The sequence below is a fragment of the Schistocerca gregaria genome, chromosome 2 (genome assembly GCF_023897955.1).
Source record: "Schistocerca gregaria isolate iqSchGreg1 chromosome 2, iqSchGreg1.2, whole genome shotgun sequence".
Taxonomy (NCBI): Eukaryota; Metazoa; Arthropoda; class Insecta; order Orthoptera; family Acrididae; genus Schistocerca; species Schistocerca gregaria.
In genome coordinates, this window is record NC_064921.1 from 648,540,762 (window position 1) to 648,560,006 (window position 19,245).

Genomic DNA, 19,245 nt, shown 5'->3' on the forward strand with positions numbered 1-19,245 from the left:
AACGTGGTGCTATAGTCGGCGCACGAGCGATGGGACACAGCATCACCGAGGTAGTGATGAAGTGGGGACTTTCCCGTCCAACCATTTCACCAGTGTACCGTGAATACCAGGAATCCGGTAAAATATCAGATCTCCGATATCGCTGCGGTCGGAAAAAGATCCTGCAAGAACGGAGCCAACAATGATTGCAGACAATCGTTCAACGTGACAGAAGTGCAAACCTTCCGCAAATTTCTGCAGTTTCAATGCTGGACCATCAACAAGTGTCAGCGTGCGAATCATTCAATGAACCATCATCGATGTGGGCTTTCGGAGCTGAAGGCCCACTTGTGTATCTTTGATGACTGCAGAACACAAAGCTTTACGCCTCGCTTGGGCCATGAACAACGACATTGGACTGTTGACGACTGAAAACACGTTGCCTGGTCCGAAGAGTCTTGTTTCAAACTGTATCGAGCAGATGGACATGTACGGTATGGATATACCTTTATGAATCCATAGACCCTGTGTGTCATCAGGGCACTGTTAAAGCTGGAGGAGGCTCTTTAACGGTGTGGGGTATGTGGAGTTGGAGTGATATGGGACCCCTGTTAAGTATAGCTCAACTCTGACACATGACACGAGCGTAACCATCCCGCACGATCACCTGCATCCATTCATGTCCGTTGTGCATTCCGATGGACTTGGGCAGTTCCAGCAGGACAACGCGTCACCCCACACGTCCAGAACTGCTACAGAGTGTCTCTAGCAACACTCTACTGAGGTTAAACACTTTCGCTGGCCACCAAACTCCCCAGACATGAACATTATTGAGCTTGTCTGGGATGTCTTGTACCGTGCTGTTCAGAAGATACCTCCATCCCCTCTTAAACTTACGGATTTATGGATAGCCCTGCAGCATTCATAAGATCAGATCCCTCCGGCACTACTTCAGATATTAGTCGAGTCCAGGCCACGTCGTTTTGCGACACTTCTGAGTGCTCGGGGGCCCCTACACGATATTAGGGAAGTGTACCAGTTTCTTTGGCTCTTCAGTGTAATATAATTTTTTTAAATAAGTTATTTACCTTTTTGAAGTGAAGTTTTTATGTACAAAATAAGTTACCATTGATTCATCGATTGAATGATGGTGTCCATGTGGTGCCAGTGTTATGACTATCTCATTGAGTGACGATAGCAGTCTTCCCATTTTCTCAAATCTGTCATTTCGGTCCAGTTTATCACTGTTGCAAACCTGAAGACCGTTCATGATGAAATCGAATTGGTCCCGCGATGTGGCATTTGAGATAAGCCATTATGGCTGTCAATTTCACCTTTCCAATACATATTTCTCCTTGGGACCACAATGTACCAACTTAGCTGCAGGACAGCTATCAAGAGCGACATTTGTTTTCAGTGCTGTCTCCCAGTCTGTTCCTTTTCGCTGCAAAATGACTGGTCATCAGGCTAATAACTTCTCGATCAAAAAATTTTTCAAAATCTTCTAAGTAACTCATTCGGGTTTAGTTACGTACCTTATTCAGTAGAGAGTATTCTAAAGTTGACTCAGGAATGCCGTATTTTGTCTAGCTATAATTTTCTTCGCCCCTAAATTTGCCTTCGACACAGAAACCGTTTTATATTTCTTTGAGGAAGGAGAGTAGCTGATTAAGATTTCTCATGATTATTATGAATATCATTTTTGTTGTTACTGCACATTAAAGATGTACCAAGTTTTTGTTCTTCCAGAAAAGAATTTCATTCCATTGGTGAACATTAAATCTTAGCCTGAATATGTGGGTAAGTAACAAAAAAGTTTGCAATTAGCTGATTTGCAGGCAAATTAACCATACATAGATTATCATCAGCACCTAACACTTTATCAGTAATATCACCTGTGGCATTCACAGATGGAGTTAGGACCACATCTACACCGTTATTTGGTAAATTATCATTGCTGCACATGTAGTTCATTTAGCGGAATCGCATATCGCATAATCCTACCATGGTTCCGTTAGTGTGTTTAAAACTAAGACCGTAAATATTACCTCCTATAAAACTTTCTTCTATGTGAGTTGCGTTTGTGAGAGAAAAGTAATTTAATAATTTTGAAAATCAGATAGGCCCGCAATTTGAGGATGATTCTCGATGGAATCGATATTCGCAGCACACAAAAGGGATTTACATGAGCGAGAGAGGAACGAACGGGTTATTTCTTAGTGCCTTAGTTTACGAATATGTTTAGTTTTACGATCTAGAGAAAAAAGTTATCTCGATTTAGATCGGTATGTACAGGGCTTCTCTGATGAGCTGACCTGGAGAATTAATTCCTTTTTATGTTTTGGCCGTAAAATCGGAAAAATAAATACTGCTAAGTCTTGTAAAGGTTGAGACTTACACTCCTAATTATTAGGTACCGAGCAAGTGACAATTTTCACAAACTCCAAGTCAGCCAGGAATTACTCTGTTTTCACTTACCTCATTTTACAGTTTCGAAGAACCGCTAAGCTACTTCGCTTTCTCTACAGTAAAAAATACCTGACACACTTCACCAAATGTCTGTTACATACTGTCTTTCACTTACGCCGTTCTCGGTTATTTTCAAAATCTTAGTGTTCATAATGGTACTGGCCCAGGTGATGCTCGATGACCTCGTACGTGGTTTTTTACATATCAGTTTTTACAGTAATATGAAGTGGTCTTTCGTTCTACTGTTTCAACTATGGAAACACCTACAGTATTGTCTTTACACACACAAAATCATTCTAACCTATCTAATTATATTGCATAACTTATCTCTCCGACATTAGCTTCATACAAGGTGATTTCTCTCTTTCTACTTACTTGATAGATTCATATTTTAATAATACAATAAAGCAGTTTTTTTCAGGAAAACATTTACAGTTCCTCGTACATGAAACGGAGATAAGAAAAAAACACAAAATTCCTACATAGGTGGGTGACCTAGTTGAGTGTTAAAGTCGTACTATGAATCAGGACTGGGTTGCGTAATTGAACTGCCCCTTAATACATCTGTGGAAAGGTCTTCAAAGTGCAGTTCAGGACTGGGTTGCGTAATTGAACTGCCCCTTAATACATCTGTGGAAAGGTCTTCAAAGTGCAGTTTTGTGGTACCAGCGACACACTTCTTTTTAAACTTCCTGGTGGATAACAACGTTTTGCTGGGCAAGCAAGATAAGTAGGAAAGCATGTGTCTGGAAAGTAATAGAGAGGTTATGGGTAGAAGTAAAGTTGTGAGGTTGGGGGTGATAGCGAGAAGTGCCTGGTCAGTAAGAGCACTATCACGAAAGGCAAAGTTCTGGTTTCGAGTCCCAATCCAGGACATAGCTTCATGCTGTCACGAAGGGGCCAGACAATAATATTTGGCGAAGAAGCCTGCTCAACAGCAACGAATCGTTGTGAACATGTGGTGAATGTGATGCAATGCGATAATCTAACAAACCTCTCGACACCCACTAGCATCTCTACACTTCCAGAATGTCTGCAGAAGTTTCCGTACAGCAGCGGGCCGCATTAAAGATTCATCCCGTTATCTGTGGCGCCCTGGGAATGCGCCAGCGCGTTGACGCGTTGCGAACAGCTCTCCGGTGTCGTCAGCAGGTCAGCCCGGCCGCAGGGCGCGGCTTGACTAATTACGCGCACTGGAGCCTGTAATTGTCACCTGGAGAGCTGGAGCGGGGCAAGCACAAAGGCCGCCCAGGTGCCAGGTCAGTCCATTAGCCGCTCATACCGCAGACCTGGGACTGGGACTGGCACTGCCCCAGCGGAGGCTACCAACCTCACGTCAGGAGTTTCCTACTTTCCTGTCGCCTTCAGATTGTTTTACGTACTGCCTGCAAAATTCAGTTACACGGCAATGTCGCTGTTTGGGTACGTAACTCCCATTTTACCCTGCAGTGGTCGCGCTTTAAAAAGAAACTAAGTGGTCGCATGCGAGTGGATAGCTGTGCCATTTGCTCGACTAAATAAGAAGTCATTGCAGTTCCAAAAACAAAATTGTTGAGTCTTATGTGTTTGCCGTAGTAATTTAAAATTATCAACAGAAAGTAAACATATTTCCTCACAGTTCAAAGAACAACAAAACTTTAATGATATTTACAGATTAACTAAAATACCAAAATTTTATTTGATTGAGTTTAAAAATGAGTAAATACTGATAAATACTTATCTAATCACGGTTTTGGGGGAAAAAAGATCGAGGCAAATTAATTCATCACATACATACCACACTTCTCCCGTAGTCTAGTAGCGTATTCTTGCGCCGTCATAGCAGCGACCCCTCGAACGCCTCTGTGACATTCCTCAAGTTAATGTTTGACTTTCCGCCAGAGGAATGCCAAGAAACAGCTCTCTCTCTCTCTCTCTTTTTCTCTCTCTCTGTCTCTCGCTCTGTTTTTTTTTTTTTTTCATCAATTTTTGAGTCATTGGTCACTGGGGTCATCAAAATCATCACTTCCTTAGGCTTCGGCACATAAGAAACTAATGTGTAACTAGGGTCGAAAGAAAACTTTGAAGACCTTCTTGGATTACGTGTTGCCACAAGAAATTACCTGGACATTTCTCCTTGTCTCTTCTGGAACTTGGCAACTATGGTGGTTCTATTTTCGAACGGTTGCTTGGCAACCTCAAGTGATGAAAACCAGTCGTCCATTGTTATTATGAGGTTTCTGCCGAGAACAGGACGCACTTCTCTCATTACCCTGTCAATTCCTTTATTGCGCAATAGATATGCCCGGTCCCATTTTGTTGATCTGTGTAAATGTCAATGTTGGACTGATAGGGAGGACTCACGAGCGTAAATACTTTACAGCGTGTTTTGTAGGTTGGCACGGCACAGACTGATTAAATGGGCAGCGTCCTCTGAATGACGGCCGTTCCAGTTCTCGAAACAAAATACTGTTGAAAATTGATATCGGGATAATCAAATATTTAATGTATTGGGGTCAGTCTGTCAAAATATTCCCGTAGTTGGCGGCCCCCAGTGTCACCAAATTGCATCAATTTCAATACGTTTCATGTGATCACATACTTGCCTAGTTCTCAACAGGCTTATTTTAGTCAATCCTGTCGTCAACAGAATTCCAGCAAATCTTTATTTATTTTAGCTGCATCTGTGTGTTACTCTCCAGAACAATTATTCTTGGTACGGTCTACATTTACGTCAGTATATTTGGGTGCGTGATCAACGATATTATCTTAAAAAATGGACACAAGCAGTATCGACGCAGTAATATTTACTTTATGGTAACCGGCTTCAGTAAGTTTTTCACCATTCTCAGGTCTTCATAACATGATGGTAGGCTGTGGCAGTGAATGGAGCAGGTGTTTTATCTCCACGAGCGCCAACACAAAATGAAAGGTTTTTCGGTGGAGACCGTTTGTGTCCAGTTTTAAACCACTTTTCTCCAGACCGCTTTTCTACACGGAGATGCACTATTCGATAATAGTTTTCTATTATTTTGTTCGATTAGGACATGGAGGCAGGTACACAGTCTTCTGGGTTCAATCTTTTCCTATATTCAGGAGGAGTCTTTGATCACATAGCGGCAGATACGCAGTTGTAAAAATGAACCCACCTGCTTGTCTGGGATGCGCCGCCGCATGAATATTCCTCACCCGGAACTTCTCCCTGGTGCTCAGACCGACGATTCTGCTCCTCCAGTATATCATCATAGCGACAACGCGAGTCAGGAATACGTTCCTCATTGAGTCACCTCCATTCACGCTGCAATTCAAAATCTTGCCTCTGATCCATAATATTGCCAAAATTTAATGAAATTTCACGAGCATGTCACTAGTTTATGCATTCTGAAGCAATGATTAGGTAATATAATAATACTATTCTAATAATCAAAGTGGAAACGAGCGCTGAGAAGAAAGGCGCGTTTCAATAATACTCACTTAAATGGTTGCGCTTGTTACAATGTTAGATCGCTAAACTCGCGGAAATTCTGTGACACAACCACACTCAGCTGGCGGTCAATCGGATCTGCATCAACGATTTGCCATCTGCACTTTGCGCATTATGAAGTCCCGCCAACAGCAGCGATCAGCTGAGAAGAAGAAGACCATGAGTAAGTATTTTTTACGTTCATCTAGTATTATTAGTTATGTTCTGCTAAAATTAGGTTTCATTAGTGTTACAGACGAGGACACGACACAAAGATAGCACAGAAGCAGCAGTCACTGCCCACAGGATGCCTTCCCAACGTTTCGCAGCTGGTGTAATTCAATTATGCCACAGCACAGCCACAGGCAGCTACGGGAACTTGAGTGTCAGTTAAGCTCTAGCAGAATACTAGTGAATGGAGGCGTAGCACCCACAGAGACTTTGATGTGGTAATTGAGATATAAAATATTCAGTGTCATGGTACTAGATAGCAGTATGCACGGTATGGATGGTATGGATGGTACTATCTGTATAGTAGTTCATAGAGAGGAAGATGATGACTGAATACTACCCTTTGAAAATCCATAGTAACATATGCTGAAGGATGAGACATCAGTTGTCAGTATTCACAGAGAGGCAATGCTTGAGTTAAAATCAGTGGGTACAGCCATCTACATTAAACACCGAACTGTGGTGAATTTAAACAACCTATACACCATTTAACTGATGTGTCAGGTAGGCTTAGGCAGTGGCATCCGTATATTAGAGCTACATACTGTGACTTTATTGACTATTTGCATGTGTATAGCGTGAAAACAAATTTAATTAGAACACTGTATAAACAGCTGTTTTCATCCACCGCCAGTAGATGCATCTGACAATCCTGTAAGTATAAAACCTGTGGAGACTGAATTTACTAAAGAAGTGACTAACTACCGAAGGCATGTCCGCAGCTCGCGGTCTCGTGGCTAGCGATGCTGCCTCTGGACCATGGGCTCCCAGGCTCGATTCCCAGCTGGGTTGGGGCTGGGTGTTTGTGTTGTCCCCATCGTCTCATCAGCATTCGTTGCAGTCGCTAGAATGGACTGCTTAAAAAGTGGACTGGGTAAAGACTGGGACTTTGTATAGGCGCTGCTGACTGCGCACTTGGAGGCCCCATAAACCGAACGTCGTCATCACCGTAGGAATGCCCAGAATTACGTGGACAGTACTGCACAACTGAGTGCGTGCGTGCGTGCGCGCGTGCACACGTGTGTGTGTGTGTGTGTGTGTGTGTGTGTGTGTAAATAAAAAATGGCCTACAAAAAGTTGTTCTTATTTGTTAGCACCTTACAATACATTTTATGGTGTCAGGGTGTTTTATAAATAATGACAGTGATACAAACGATTAACTCAAGTTTTATTATTAGTAACAATACCTTTTGACTTTTTTATAATATTGCTTATGTGCAGAGGTGCATCACACTAATACAATTCAGTTTTCATTCATGACTTGCAGCATGTAATTGCTTGTATGCAACAATCACTCATATACATATTTACACACACATACATAGAATATTTAGGGTGAATCACCTAAAACTTACACCGCAAATATCGCTAAAAGGGAAGTGCTAAAGATATGCTCTTTTTGCAGAAATGGAGTGCTAATCAAGTGTTAGTAGTGTTGGTAGTGTTAGACTGTAATAATACTTTGTGTATTTTTTGTGCAAACATACACAACATTAAATAGAACAAAGCCTATTGACATTAACAAGCCCGCATCTCGTGGTCGTGCGGTAGCGTTCTCGCTTCCCACGCCCGGGTTCCTGGGTTCGATTCCCGGCGGGATCAGGGATTTTCTCTGCCTCGTGATGGCTGGGTGTTGTGTGATGTCCTTAGGTTAGTTAGGTTTAAGTATTTCTAAGTTCTAGGGGACTGATGACCATAGATGTTAAGTCCCATATTGCTCAGACCATTTGAACAATTTTTTGACATTAACAAACTAAAAGTAGGACAAATTATAACGTCAGTGGTGTTTCTTTCGGGATTCTAGAGTAGTCGTTAAGTATACATTAGTTACGTGAATTCTGACCACTACACAAACGACTGACCAGCACAGGTTGTGTTCAATATGACGACCATCAGTGGCAATACATACATATTGACTAGTATGACAGAGCATGCAAACGCGTCCCCTGTACGCGGTTCCGTACAGATTGGAGGAGCTGCCGCTTCCACTGTATAGGAATCCGGCTATTTTACTCTGTTACATACCACTTTTTGGCTGTGTTTTGGTCCGACGGACAACGGATATTGGGTAAAAAGATTCCCATCTTATGTTTTAGTCATATGTTTACCTTAAGATGTGGATTTTAATGCCACGAAACCGGTAGTGATCCAATAATAAGGGACTAAATTCAGCTGAGGAGGTTATTAATACTCAAGATGACTACTCATAGCCGTGGTTGCCCAACCTACAAGGTTATCTACAGTCAAATAAAAGACATTGGCTTTTATATGATGGCCAAAATAAATGTTTGCGTACCAGATCGTGGTTTTCGACTATGATATACTCAAATAAGAATGCTCTATGTGGTTTTTCTTTCTCGGATGGTGGAATATGACTGCTTTCACCGAATGTATTTGAATTGAAATGTTTTTCATGTTATATATAAATGCTTGAAGCTAGTCCAGCATCTGAATAAGGTTAGTCTTCCAAAACCAGATGCTCCGAGAAGGAAAGCACGTAGATTACCGGGAAGTACCGAACGATTTCTCTTCTCCTTCCGATTTCAGGTGTCATTGCAGGTTCACATGCTTTCTACAAGACCATTTTGATAAGTTTATTTTATCCACTCAGTCATAGCAACGACTGCTCATTGACACTAGTACATAGTGGTTTTGTAGAGGAATACGTAACATATGCATAGCTTCTTAAACATTTTTGCTACAGAAGAATGCTGGAGATTACATGGGTAGATCACATAACTAATGAGGAAGTATTGAATAGGATTGGGAAGAAGAGACGTTTGTGGCACAACATGACTAGAAGAAGGGATCGGTTGGTAGGACATGTGTTGAGGCATCAAGGGATCATCAATTTAGTATTGGAGGGCAGTGTGAAGGGTAAAAATTGTAGAGGGAGACCAAGAGATGAATACACTAAGCAGATTCAGAAGGATGTAGTTTGCAGTAGGTACTGGGAGATGAAGAAGCGTTCACAGGATAGAGTAGCATGGAGAGCTGCATCAAACCAGTCTCAGGACTGAAGACAACAATCACTTACATATAGCTAGGCATATAAACAAATATAAATAGGATCGTAGTTCGGTGCCTAAATCTGGGAAAGGTGATTCATGAACTTCAGTCAATTTACAGATTGAATTATAGAGTTAAGTTATTACTTTTCTAGCGCAGAGAGTTTGGTAAGAACGCCAGACGATTGCACTACAATGTCTCAGAATGAGTGAGTATATGGCTGCCACCTTAGTCGATACTCTAGCAGGTGTACATAATATTAAAAAAAAGTCTGGTACTAAAGACATATGCACTCTCACTTGTTAAAAATTTAACTGTTCTATGGAAGAGATTCTATAATCAACCAGTATCACTGATGGAGAGTGAAAGTTTCTATGGAAAGCTGAAATCAGTATTGGCACATCACATAGTGAACGACATTCATCCATAATTGATTCTACTTTGACATTACAAAATTGAGGGTTCTCGACCTGCACCACAGGCTAGAACCCCTGAGTCAATATCATACCCACAATGACCTGCTTATGGCCTCTCGTGTTTATACTGAAGATTAGACTGAACGACATTATTCCACATCAGTGTAGCTACTACAGAATACCTTCCCGTAACATGCAAGAAAGTTAAGCATACCGTTTTTCGTCTACATTACTATTCCGCGCCAGCAGCACTAATGCTTACACTCTCTCATTACAGGGGTATTTAGATACATCTCAACATTTTTACCCTCTGATGATTTTCTCATAATCACTTAACTTATAGTAATTGTAACTATTCTTTTGTAAAGAAGAAAAATGAATACGCTGACCACAACTGCCAGTATGTTCATCCTTAACAAAATGAATAAGGTTATTATTACCTTCTATAGCAAATGAAGTTTGATGGTGCTCATTGTCAACTTATATTTTACTAGTTACGACCACTGAAGCATCTCTTAAGACAAACTTTAATTCGTATCATTCTGTACCATACATTTTCTCATGTTAATTTTCCATGCATGTGTCAAAAAATATGTCTATGGTATGCATGAGTGGTTAAATATTTTTTTACAGAATCTACGCAGTTAGTGGTATCATAAGTTTCGACTTCTTTAATACAGAAAAGTATTCCATGCGCCTTGTATGTGTGTGCTGAAGCGACATTTAGGTTTCACATTTGGTAGCAAGTTGAAGTCGTTGCTGAATCTGTTACTGAATTGCGATAACGTATGCTAGGTACTGCATATCGCACTATGTTGCTGACAGGCACCCAGGAACAGCCAAAGTACCCCAGAGTCATACAGCCTGCTGTGAACGACATCTCCTTTGGACTGCATTGAAGTATCATCTGAAGATATTACACCGTCACAAATATGGTGCAGTGCACGCAGCATTAGTCACATCTATCAGTCAACACATCGTATATTAATGTGTTTTACTACCATCATCAGCAAGGCTTCGCAGAACGTGGAGACAGTTCAACTGTTTTCACTTTATAAACTGCAAGTGTGTGTGCTCTTATTGATTGATTGAATTAAATATAAAAACAGTTTTCAGACGTTTTTCTTTACACAATGACAATTTTATAACTACTTTTTAAGTAGGTAACAACAGTCCTTCTGAATTACATTTTTACTCTGCAGAGGAGTGTGATCCGATTTGGAACTTCTTGACAGATAAAAACTATGTGCCAGACCGAAACTCGAAATCGGGACCTTTGCCTTTCGCGGGCAAGAACTCTACCAACCGAGCAGCCCAAAGACGACTGACGCTCGGTCATCACAGCTGTATTTCTGCCAGCACTTCGTCTTCTACGTTCCAAACTTCACTGAAACTTTCCTGCGAACCTTGCAGAACTAGCTCTCCTGGAAGAAAGGATATTGCGGAGACATGGCTTAGCCACAGTCTGGGGGATGTTTCCAGAATGAGATTTTCTGCAAGGTTCGCAGGAGAGGTTCTGTTAAGTTTGGAAGGTAGGAGACGAGGTACTGGTAGAAGTAAGGCTGTGAGGACGGGGTGTGAGTCGTGCTTGGGTAGCTCAGTTGGTAGAGTACTTGCCCGTGAAAGGCAAAGGTCCCGACTTCTAGGCTCGGTCCGGCACACAGTTTTAATCTCTCAGGAAGTCTCAACATGCCTCCTGATTGCTATACGTATTTGTGGACTGTCCCTGTTGTCGCAATGTAGTGTGGGTAGCTTCTGTATCCCATTGCACTGTAGACTGTTGTGGCTGTTGTGACGTGTAGAACACATCCATATCCTTGTGTAGTTTTAGATCTGGTAGCGCAGTTGCAACAACAAAACCCTACATAAACATCAAAACACAGACAATATTACTAACAACAGTTACAAAAGGATAAATACTTGCTGATATATTGTAATAAACCTTACTTATTCAGAAATTCCGTATGTTAACTGAAATGTTCGATTTGTTATAAATTTTTGCGATTTGGGTACATTTCCATATTTAAATTGTAGACTTTTCATCTGAATATATCTGCGAACATATTTGACTCCAAAAAAACTATTTTTCTGAAAATATTTCTATTGTCCATATAGATCCATTTCATAAAATCGTTCTTGAATCACGAAGGCAGTTCTCAGCTTAAATGATCCATTGTGCAATATACAGTGAACATAATTTTGTTATGCTTCAGTTTCCATGGAGACAAAATTTCCATCTCCATTTACAATATTTCTGATTTATTATTATTGACAATAGAATCGATCTTGTAAAATTAACAGGAAGCTACTTGTACTATTTCCGAAATTGTCTAAAATGCAGTCTTTGTTATTAACTATTAGGCCTATAAATTTTCAAATAAAGTATTTCCTGGAAACGTTTCACATATTAAATCTGTAACCCTTTTTCTGGTAAGACAATAGTGTTGATACTACTTTGGATGACCTTATTTCCTATAGTTACTGCAAGCTGGGTACGTAATAGAAATACAGAATTTTAGCGCCAAGCACGTCAGATAAAGTTAGAATTGCTTGAAAGTTACATCAGTTTGCATCAGAGCAGAGCGTGTTTAGCAGGTATTGAATTTTTGTACATGTTGCCCGGTATCGACCATGTTCTTGGTCTAGCTCAATATGTTGCACAATTTATATTTGTGATGTGCTGTTTTAAAATGAGCGCCAAGAACATATCACTAAATGAAGAATGTGGTTAAAGTCAACACAATGCTTTAGCGATTTTTTTATTTTAACAACTCTAGGCCAAATATTCTAAAACATTTTACTGGAACAAGGAAACAAGGCCAGACACTGATACCGACTTTGTAGGGTACGTAATTTTTATCTGCAAATATAACACACCTCCTCTTACACAATATTTTAAACTTCGTCTACATTATTACAGAGTTCCATCAGTCCATGCACAGAAACCTGAGATATTCGTTACAGATTAAACATTAAGTAAGGAAGGGTATTGTAAGGTGGGCCGGCCTGTAGTATCTTTGACATGAGTACGATCGATTTCCTAGCAAGAGGTTTGTCTTGTGGCTTGCGCCGGCTCAGGATATAACCGAGTGCCCACCGCGAGTAAGGGGAACAATGTTTTAAGAACGGAAGGCGATGGTGCTCTAGTCGGCGATTGGCTGGCGGGCAGAAGCGAAGACGGCGTGCCTGAGGCCGGGCGGCGGTTATCACGTAGTCATACTGGAGGCGGCGGGAGTTGGCCACCGCTGTGCACTCTTGTGCACTCTCCAGCGACCTCGTGAGCTGTGGATGTGCCCGCTTCCCTGGAAGGACACGCTGTTAAGGTCTTGCGAAGTGATGGTCTGACGTCTTCGCAAGATCGCCCCAGCATCAAGACACCCAGTTAAGCACTAGAATTACTCAGAGCGCTTAGTTAACTGTGATTGTGATCGCTCTTAGTATAGTAAGACGTTGTCGAGCGCGTGATGTTTTGTGTCTTCCATTTCACTTCATCCCCCTTACTAAGTGTTTGCTCTGCTTCCTGATAATATTGATGTATTTGCAGAATGTTAGTTCATTAGTTGTTATTAGCAAGTGTTTAATTTGCTTACGATATCGGTTAATCCATGTTAATATGTCCCCTGTGGGTAATGTGAGTTTTTATATATAAAGGTTAACGCTTTGAGCTTTCCAGGCTTACTTAAGGTGGCCAATATGTGTGTCATTTAAGTCCTAGTGAGTGTCGGTTCTCGTGAACCAGCTGTAAGTCTTGGCAATCCAATGGAAGAGTGGTTTTGGTCAATGCCTAGAGAATGTTACTTGCAATCTTCTGCAGTACCAAGAGTGATGTACGGACGAGGTTATGTTATGTTACGGGGGTGTTTCTGTTCGTCACCTTTGTTGCACTAAATGCGGAAGGGTATGAACACGTTGAAAAGCACTGCACAGTTCGGAGATAACCATTTGTATCGCCATGACATTGCACACTGTCATAAAGATGCATCTGTGAGGCAATGGTCTGTGGACGTAACATTTCTGAAATTTACTCGTCTGGCCATATTCCCAATTTGATCCCAATGGAATAAGTTAGAAAGTAGACTTCGCTCCACTCCAACACCACTACTCGTGTTTGGCTCAAGAGGAAGAATCGTGTGCCATTTCTTTACTGACATCTAAACAGCCTCTTAAATTGTCCTCAGAGAAAGCCGTCATGAAGGAGAAGGGTGACAACGTGTTGGCTATTTACGTTCTGAAACTTCTTACGCACAGTAAATAGTGTAGTGTGCCGGAGAACGACGCATTCACTCAGCTGTCAATACAAGAAGATTTTATCATAGTGTTTTGCTAAGTATGCCTGAGTGGTCAGTCTCCAGTTATTCATTTCCACAAGGTTGACATTCGACCCGTGAAAGAACTCTGTCGGAATGTCAACACAATTCACCACTGGTATGTTGGCAAATAGTAGTTCTGTCCTGATTGACCACATCTTGCATAGGATATAAAAATTAAAAATTACACCACTCCTCTAAGCTCCCTCTACTGTTCCTTCCAATGTCTGCACGAAGCGGTAGACAGTACCGTAGCTAAGACAAGCACCACAGAGTGTAGCAAAAACATTGAAATCCTGCAACTACAGAGTTTCCTATTATGTGAAGGACGCTGCAGCCCAGGCACAGATAGAGCAGCTAGGCTGGATGAACATGAACACAACAGAAGGTTGCAGAATTATGATTCCACATGTGATGTACATCTACTGAACGAGGGCCAAAGCTACCAGCCACAGTTCCGTACCTTTCACTTAGCAAAAAAGGCCAAAAACCTTGAAAGTCTTTGAAATCAACGAACATAAGGCACACAGTCCTGATTTAATATTACATTACCAAACACAGCACTTGTAATCTTCACTTAATCATCTCCGTTATCCAGTATTTCTTACACCGTCTGCTCCTTTCTATTCCACAATTTTCTTGATATTATTTATTTTAATTTTATTTTGATTGCCTATGTATTCCATATACTCTGTTTCTACAGTTGTCACTTCTATTTTTTCATCTGTTTTCGTATCACTTCCCATACGTGATACCTCTTCAAGTTACTCTTTATTGTACTGTTTGAGACTTTCCAAATGTAGTAACTGCTTCATTGGTTCACGGGTGTCACGTCGGATAATTTCGTGGAAGCTGCAGAACATTTCGGCGAGACAGCTGCTCGTGATATTCAGGTGCTTTCTGACGTGTTGCTGCAAAGGTTCGGCAGTATATACGCTTACTCACAAGAAAACGTATGCGTCAAGGGTTGAGGCTTTAAAGTCATCGTAGGCGAATCACAGAACACGGCAAAAGCCAGTGCCCCTTGCCGGTCAAACGGGCCATGGGCTTGTCATGCCAGATCGGGAAAAGTGTGGCCGCAAATAGCAGCCCAGCGCGCACGAGCCAGAGTGTTGGCGTCCAGTTTAAGTTTGCGGACTTTGATTCTGCGTCTGTGTTGACGCGGAATTGATCGTCTGCGGCGGACCATACCTTAGTTTCGCAAGTGCTGGTTCTCATGCCTTGGTCAGTTGAAGTCCCGTGTCTCTATTGACCAGGTAGTTACTTATAACAATGGAGTCCCAATATGTGGAAGGGACGAAAGGATCTTGGTCTCACGCTGTGTTCCGTGTCAAGACAACATTAAGTCAAAGCAGACTTTTCTGGCTGATCCAGTCTGGTGTGACGTTGGTGTCCAGCGCAGACACGTCTGGTCGATGTAGGATTTCCCACAAAGGCACGGGATTTTATATATTTCTGGTCTCCTTGGACGTAGGTTAACAGAACCCATCATAGTTTGCACTTGCCCTGGAGGGTGGAAGACATTTTTTTTGGTGTTTTTTCAACAGCCTGCCAATTTTAAAGGACACGCCACCAACATACGGTAGAAAAATCCTGCTCATGGAGTTCTCTGTTTCTTCTGGCTGTTCTTGTGCTTTAGCTCGTGCAGGTTTAAATGCATTACGGATCTGTTTATAAGACTACCCGATTTGTACAAACACAGAGCCAAGATGGCTAAGCTCTGCTGATAAGCTCCCTGCATCTGAGAGAATTCTAACTCTATGAACAAGAGTCCGCAACATGCCAATGCTTTGAGATGGGTGATGGCAGCTGGTAGCTCGTAGATACAGGTCTCTGTGTGTCGGTTTAGAAACACACTGTGACCCAAGGAACCACCTTCTTTTCTGCGGACCAAGACATTAAGAAACTGGAGGTCTCCATTTTTCTCCACTTCCATGGTGAAGCAAATGCTACGATGGAGGGGGTTAAGGGGTTCCAGAAATGCAGGAAGCGTTTCTGCTCCGTGTGGCCAAACTACAAAAGAGTCGTCCACATATCTCCAGAAACATTTAGGTTTCACCACCGCTGATTGAAGTACTTTTTCCTCGAAGTCCTCTATAAAAAGGTTATCTACTATGGGACACAAAAAGCTACCCCTAGCAACACCATCAGGCTGCTCAAAATATTGTTCATCAAATAAAAAGTAAGCACGTGTTTGAACAGATGTAAGACGTCCCCCTTCAACTAAGTTCCCATAAGTTGTAACGAATCCACCAAAGATGTTTGTGTGAACAAAGAGACCACATCGAAACTCGCTAATATGTCAGCTGGTTCGAGATGCAAAGTCTTCAATTACTATATAAAATCTTCTGAGTTTCGAACGTTATGTTCCCATTTTCCTAGCAGTGAGTTAGAAGAAAAGCCAGATGTTTTGCCAAGTAATATGTTGGATCTCCTGTGTTGCACACGATGGGGCAAAGAGGAACCCATTTGTTATGGATCTTAGGCAGACAATAAGTCGAGATGGAACTGGCGCTTGTGCTCTTTATCCCTTTTTAAGATGTTCAAGAAACTGGCTCGATTTGACTAGCTTTCGTTGCGTTGCGTCAGTTGGATCCTTCTGGATACGGCGATATGCTGAGTCCTGCAGTAAATCAGTCATCTTGCCGAAATAAGATGTTGCAGGCAAAAGAACAATGACGTTTCTCTTGTCAGCGTGTAAGATCACTACTTCTGTTTCTTCTCGTAAGGAACGAAGAGTTTTCCTTTCCTCAACGTTGATGTTCTGTTTCGGTGGGAGCGCCCTGGTTAGGGCCCTGAAAGCTTCTTGTGTGAATGGAATGAAAATGAAGTCCCATGCTTCATGACAGAGGGTAGAGGAACGATGCGGGACACCCGCACCGCCGACTACGCATGGTCTTAATAGAAGTCGTTTCCCGTTGCCTCCCTACGACCGTAATGGAGATGAAAGATGATGATGAAGACGACACAACAACACTCAGTCATTTGGGGCAGGTGTAAATCCCTGACCCCGCCGAGAATCCAACTCCGAACCACGTGCTCCGCAAGCGAGAACGCTACCTCGAGACCACGAGCTGCGGGCTCTTGTATTAATACTAATTTATTTTGTTGTAATTGTTAATTTAATGTGAACTGTTACGTAGCCATTGTTTTCCGATTTCCGTGTTAATATTTTTCTTGCTTCCTTCACTTTATACTCATTTACAGGTCAGTTTTTTACCTATTAAATTGCACTATCACCGTACTGTCAAAGACGACATTTACTGTTTATTTGTGCCTCTGTTTACTTGAGGAACATGTTTTCCAAAAATTGTTTAGAAATACTGTAACCTCTTTGACCGCAATCTGTCTGATGAAGGTATGGTAAGCTACAAACCGGCCCTTTGAACAAATTAATCATATTGTACGTAGACTACGCAGTATTTTTTTATTTCTCATTTATAGTTATGTTTTTGTATCTAAAGCGAAGGAAGAGTCAGTTACTGTATTTTTTTTGACACTGATGGCCTTTACTACTTTAATATTTTGTTTTTATGTGCAAATATATTTTCTGTAATTTCTGTACCTAATATCCGTGCTTATGTTCAAATTATACGGACTATAATAGTTACTTTTACATTAGTCAGTGCATCTCAATGGATACCTTAAAGCAGTCGTCCTTAACACACAAAGTCAAAGATATTGTAGAAGACTACTGCAGTTCAGCAACCCACTTCGATTTTAGGATCGAAATATTCATTAGCGTGGAGGTAGCGTCAGAACTGTTTTGTAGTTGCATAAAGTTCTTTTTCGAGGTGTAAACATCGTGGCCAATAGGTGATGTTGTTGTTATTGTTGATGATGATGATGATGATGATGATGATGATGATGATGATGATGACGATGCTGAAGATAATTATGTTAGAGTTAAGTTACTCAGAAACTTCCCGTTACGCCCTTACTCTATATCAACATACACATTTCGTTGTTTGAATGTTGTCCGTTCTCAAGTGTGGAACAGGTCTGGAGGGTACCAAAGAACACGCAGATTTCTCCAGAGTGTTCGGCTATGTGAATATGTGCTAAAATCCTTTAATCGTTTAAAAAATAGTCTTTACCATATGTACACTGGCTGCTATATAAGTTAATGACTACTGAAGCAAAACAAAAGGGTCGAGCCATACGCTTAGAGTACATTGACTTCTGGTTCTCAGTGTTAAATAGGACATCTGAAACTTCACGGAATTTGAAATCGGTGTTATTTTGTGGCCATTGTCAGTTAGGATGGTGCACAGATCTGCAGACAAGACCTAATATGTTTTGTATTTGAAATAGTGCATCACAGGCTTGACATATTGGTGGCTCATCTAAATCTCAACCTCATGTCAGTTCCTTCCAGGGTATGGCTGGTATGAGACTCAACACATCTGCTAGATCAATTTGGTTGACTGTAGTTTGTTGTTTACCACTTCTGGACACTCGTCTTCGCACGGATGCATGATCCTTGTGTGCGACAACGAGGTAGTAGCGAACAGTGCTACAGCACACAGAGACCCAACATTAGCTCACCTCTAATGAGGGAAAGTGTGAATAATAAGACGCGGCATTTCCTGAAAATTCCATCACAACATTGGCCTAAGGTTTTAGGGAAGCCTACTGAAATATATTGCTCATTGCTCCATAGGTATAAGAATATCGTTCCTTAATAACGTGCGTCAGTTGCCAAATCAAGATGTAACCTCACCCACTTAATACTGTATTTGTTTTTTACGTGCTTGTAACACCGAAAAGGCAGGATGCATGGCACCTGCTACCGATATATAACTTTTTTTTAAACTGCATGTAAATATTGGTAATTTAAATGCTTGCTTTTAATAAGTAAGGACATTGCTTTACTGCACGTATACATTTGGGTAGAAGATGGGCGCTGATGACCACGCTGTTTAGCGCCCGTAAACCTCAAACACACACACACACACACACACACACACACACACACACACACACAGGTAGAAGTCTGTTGACGTTTCATTGTATTTATCCGTGTTTTACTATGAAACTTATAAGCTCTGGGAAAAAGCCACAGGAATTGTTATTTGTATCGACTAGCAACTATAACAGTACTGCTGGTGCGTTGTAAAATCTTTGGGTAGGGAGTTGTTGAGCAGAGCGCGCGGAGAGAGCGAGAGATGGGTTCCAGCGCTTGTAGTGTGCGGAAGTTTGGTGTTAACGCTCTCGCAGTAGAGAGCACCATTTTCGGCGGATCATCTACGCGCTCCGATCAGATTTCTAGAGCGGGAGCACGGACAGTGGAAGGGGGAAGGGGCTGTATGAATTACGGTTGTTCGTTCCTAAAGTGCGCGTCATTTACGACGACGGCCGAGTTTAGGTTCGTTCTGCGCATCTGACGTCA

General features: G+C 41.6%; 1 long non-coding RNA gene across 1 annotated transcript in view; it reads right to left on the minus strand.

The window, feature by feature from the left end:
• Positions 1-5,606: 5,606 nt before the first annotated feature.
• Positions 5,607-19,245, minus strand: part of LOC126336620 (uncharacterized) — a 69,569-nt gene continuing 55,930 nt past the window's right edge. Inside the window, exons 2-3 of the long non-coding RNA XR_007564983.1 lie at positions 5,902-6,053; positions 5,607-5,725 (exon numbers count right to left, since the gene is read on the minus strand). This is a non-coding gene — a long non-coding RNA (uncharacterized LOC126336620). The remainder of the gene's footprint in view (positions 5,726-5,901; positions 6,054-19,245) is intronic.